Here is a 5,664-nt window from a genome sequence, read left to right on the forward strand (position 1 = left end):
TGTGTTAAATAATAATGAAATATATAATATAATATACAAACACAATTATAAATAATACATATTATAATTATAAATATATAAATACATATAAATATACATATATATAAAAAAAGGAACACTACGATATATACAGGATGTCTCAGAACTATCGTCAATCATTCTATGGATTCCTTCACCGATTTTTTCCTTGAATGTATAAATTTACAAGTATCATTGATTTCTCACAATATAATTTTCGAAACCGAATAAGACTCTCAAAACAAAATTTTCAAGATTCGCTTATAGTATTCGAAAGTATCGATTTCATTTCTATCGAAGAATCGATTTCAAATCGATCAAAGAATTCCCGGATGAAAGAAGCTGTCACAATTCCGGGATATCCTGTATACACACGTGTATACATATACATTACAGTGTTGGTTATCTGATATTACTGCATAATTATGATTACGACGCGATTATTATTCATTTGAATTATAAACTTATTATTGCCATTGTCACTGCTGTCGCCGTTGAAATCATCGCTACACCGTTATCACTTGTACTATCGCTATCGCGAAACACGAGGCGCATACGCGTTCGGCGCTATAGTGATTTTCAAAATGATACGACACGCGGGTCAAATTAATAAACATGCATACGCTATATATACATATACAATTGCGATCGTTGCTTGCGCTACGATACGACGAGGGTGACACGATAATGATGATTCAGAACGCGATTGAAGTCGCTCCCGTCTATCCTTTGATTGTAGAAGCGATTCGTTCTACGAATGCCAGGAGAGTAATAAACGTGAGTGTGAACGCGAAGAATGAATTAAAGGACTTCCCTTTCGCATGCACGAACCTTCACGGACCATCCACCTTTCGGATAACAGTCTTGACTTGTGCCTTGTTTAGACGTTTCCAATCATTTTCAATCGACTCGCGCTTCGATTCGCACATCCTACACTCAAATAAACTCACCCCCAACGTTGTTCTTTTACGAGAGAAATATTTGATAAATCCAATGCGATCGCGCGCGTCTCCGCCGTCGTCCTTTCTTTCAAAGAAATGATCTTCCTCGGTGACTTCTTGTAGACGAAGAAATTGATTCCTCGTGCTTTCTCAATGGCGTGATATAATCTTAGAAAATTGTCTCTATCAAATTAATTAATTTTACCCTGAGAGCCGCGATATTATTTCAAATTGATCTATCTTTGAACGACTTGGGTATGCAGACATCCTATTGATTCGTTTGAGAATATAGTACCGTGCCGACACTATATACATTTTATATCCTTCCATAGATATAATACATGCAACACTTATCAGTATATGCGTAAAACGCGAGTTTTGAATTACTCTTTATATCATATATACATCAAAGTGAGAAAAATAATATATAACATACTAATACATGCGTTTTATATATGTACAGTGTTTCGCGACAAACTATAAGCTTGAACTGGAAACTATGTAGGTAAGATTCACAAAAATATTATTTAGGCACCAAAATTCGCTTTTGCCTTTAATCTACTTTTAAAACTGGTATCTTAATTATTTCCATTTAAAAAATAGATTCTTCTAGAGTTTTAATTTGTGACTCTCAGTCATTGGGCTATCTTTAAAAGTGAAAGTAATAAGAAAAAGATGTCTAAATTATTATTAAGGAAAAATTGGCTTCCCAAGTTCCTCAAAGAGCCTGTTGATACACGCATAATATAATTTATCATGTAATCGCGCAACCCTCTGCATATACAAGCACGCATAATTAGATATTATACACGCAAAGCCTGTATTTTCTGCGTTAGCCTCATTTCATCCTACATCACACACACACACACACACACAGACACACACAGACATTTGTGATAAGTAAACCGTTTAAGCGGTTGTTTCATTATCGTAACAGAATCGTTTAACTGCGAAAGCGTCTTTCAGGGGAGAAATTCGCGCTTCTGTGCAACTGAGCGTGATCTTCTGTAATAGTCCTTGTTTTTTCTTCTTTTTTTTGTAAGCGACTGAACTATCGTGCTGTGTATGATTCTTCGTGGCTACGTTGCGTTCCCTACGCAAACTCGATAACGTACTCTCATTACATATCCCTTGGTTCTTACGTTTAGCGTGGAATCAGGCTTCATTTGACAAGCAGAGACCTTATCGGACTCAAGTGTAGAGTATAATAATTATCGTTATTATGGAAATTTGCAAGTAAGATTTGCGATTTATAATTTTCCCGTTTGTAAATGCAATACGGAACGGTTTGTCGGGAAATCTGCGTTCTCTTTCTTTTAGCATCCTAACTTACGACGATATCGTTGCAAAGTCTACTGAGCCTTACTGAGTTTCTTTAACGTATTTTCTAGTATTATCGTTATCATTTTCCTTCTCTCATCGGTGAAAATCCCGAGGAAAGAAAAGAAACAAGGAAGAAATAGAACTTTCGGGGACTTCCCTCGCGAGTCGCATCGAATGCAACTAATCAAGTTTCTCTGAGAAACAATTTTATGTACCTGTTACGACTGATTATTATCGTGTTGTACATCGCTAATAAGGACAGCGAGAAAGAGAATACGTGTATATGTATGTACATACACATGCCCATACGCGCGCGTATGTATATATATCTATATAGTATATTATCGTACTGTTACGATTGTTTTGTAACTATCGTTATATGTCATTGGCTGCTTGTTACCGACGGCTTGCGATCGGCTGATTATACATTGCTGAACTGTATGTACATATCGAGTTTTAAGGAGGGCATGCGGAAAGCGTGCGTACGAAGCAAGTCAGTTGCACCATAAGTTAACTCATTTTTATTAGAAATTAATTTGACAATTCTCACCAAAAATTCATTTCCTTTTCGTTGTAATGAAATATACGTATAAGCGAGACTCGATTGCATGGATAATTTTCATCAATGCTTACAGAAATCCAATTTAATACTGGAAATTACTTTTTTTGAGTAATAAAAGTACTGTTGTTCTTAGTACACAAAATAAATAATTTCAAGTATTGGAAACACTGTTGTTCAGTGCTTTTAATTCTCAAAATAAATAATTTCCAATAATGAATTGGCCGGTATTAAACTACTTATTTTGAGTATTAAAAGCTCTGTTGTTCAATGCTTTTAACACTCAAAATAATTAACAAATCATTACCTTGCAGTATAAAATTTCTGTCAAGGAACGATACTTTGATCCCCGTTCAATCAAGCTTCCTGCGGTAATCACGCAAGATAATTGGAAAGATACAGTTAATTGCGACTGTGTTGACCGATATTGGCACAACGGACCTACATCGTACGTATGCATCGTGGACCCAATTATTTAAGGCGTGCAACGTTCGCCTGCATATCACTTGCACGATTGTTTTTTGCAAATGATGCGCGGAAGATAGATACCTTAATGCTCTCTTTAACGAACGACTGAAAATTATAAAGGAAAGAAAAGACATGTCCCGAGAGAAATGTATGTATGAAGGAGTCAGGTCTTATAGATACATTAATATCGCTATTAACGTATTCTATTGAGAGATTCTCTTGTTCCATCATAAATTCCAACGCTTCGGTTGTATCTTGTCCGATCGAGAAGCTCGAGTGTAGGATATTTCTCACGAATATTAAATTATTCATTTAGCCTCTCTCTCTCTCTCTCTCTCTCTCACATAATTTCGCGCAGCAATATCTGCGAAGCACGGCGTGATCGCATTTCCCTATTTAATAACTGTACCTGTCTAAAGAGTGTCGTTTAATTAAATCTATTTTCTATGCTCTGTGCCAGCGTCGTGTTTGGCGTTTTACATGAATAGATAAGGGTTCCAGACGCGCGACAAACGCGGCATATTGCTGTCCGGAATACGACCGGGCGGCAAGAAGAGAATACACATTGGAGATTGCGGCTCTTTAACCTTTTCCAAACAAAAAAAAAAGAAATATTATAGCCTTAGACTCTGTTTCTCTCGTTCCTTTCACGCGAGCGTTGCCCGGTGGATGTGACGTATCTTCTTGAGAATGAAAACCGTACAGAAAATATAATAAATGCATCGGAAATGTGTGCGTATGTGTGTATGTGTGTGCTTCCCATCCAATTTTGCAGATCTGAAGAACCGGATTCGTGTTTCATCATACGTAAATGACGCTTAAAGGATCACAGGACTCATAAAAAACTCATTAGACATGTTAATGATTGTCATAAAAAACGACGTATTGTAATTTTTTTTTTTACATTAAAACGATTGGCTTTTGAGCAAAAGTATTTAAGAAAAGCGCTTGTCTGCTGAAGAAAGTAGAGAACGAAAACATCTCTCGATAAAAGCTTGCTCTCCGATTCGTAATTAACCGAGATATCCTCCCTTTATCGTTCCATAATACATGCAGAAAAATCTTTTGGTAAGTAATTACTAAAACGCTCAAAATGTTCATAAATAATCCGGTGGGTTCGAAAGCCTTCAAATGATAAAATCAAAGTCTGACGCGTCGAATCACGACACATTGTTCTCCGGATTTTATTTTACGAAGTAACATCCGAGTCTTTCGCGAAGAAGTAGAAATTTGAGGAAGAGAGAAGTATCTTCGGTACACTCATCATTGAACGCGTTGCTCTAAGCTCATTGTTGTGTCATAAAACTAAAGCGAGAGAGAGAGAGAGAGAGAGAGAACGACAGAGAAATAGAAGATTCAAGGAGATAATCCTTGGAGCACATCCATCGGGCGATGCCGTAAGCAACGCGCGAGAATCGCAATAACTTCTCGCGACATTCAACGATGATGGAAAAGAACTGTACATACACGTGCGTTTATTATTATCTACTTACTATTACGAGACTTACTCCTAAGATCTTTTGACTAAAATACTTTATAGAAGCGAGACTCTGATCGCGCATGGAGAACGACAAAAAAAAAAGAGCGAGGACTACATCGCATATATTGTTTAGCGCCATTGTGACTCTATCCCCTTCTTAAAAAAATAAGTATATACACATATGTGTATAAGCACATATATGTATATACTTATTATATTTGTTTATATATACATAAATACATGACACGCGCGTATATTAGACGCATCGGTACTATTATTATTATCATTATTATGGTTACACGATTCTTATCATTATTGATATCGTCTTCACTATTATAATTATCATTGTCGTGTGAAGAGAATACGATGAGTAATTATTATAAAATAAATAAAAGGAAATCTTACTTATACATAATTATAAATACGTCATGACGATATATTCGTAACGATTAATTATTACGATAACATAACGACATTATTATTACTATTATAAATAACACCCTATTCCCATCTGTTGTGAATGTTTACGTTGTTTTATGATATTTAGAATATTCTAAAAATAAAGTCTATAATTTCCATGAAAAAAAATTCTTATTGCATGTCGTTAAATACTTCCTATTTATCATATTCACGAAGACTGAATGTTTATTAATGGTGCAATTATTATGACATTCCGTATTCACGTCGCTTTTACTGATAATGAAATATGCGCACTTATTTCTAAGATTTATAGTATATATATACGATATATAACGTAAACTGTATACTATATATACAGGGTGTCAATTATGTACCGGGACGGTCAAATATTTCGACAACTTCCAACATTAAAAAAAAACGCTGAAACACGTGAAACGATTTTTCAAAAAATCTAC

This window comes from Trachymyrmex cornetzi, unplaced genomic scaffold (genome assembly GCF_001594075.2).
Source record: "Trachymyrmex cornetzi isolate Tcor2-1 unplaced genomic scaffold, Tcor1.1 scaffold797, whole genome shotgun sequence".
In the NCBI taxonomy this organism is placed as follows: domain Eukaryota; kingdom Metazoa; phylum Arthropoda; class Insecta; order Hymenoptera; family Formicidae; genus Trachymyrmex; species Trachymyrmex cornetzi.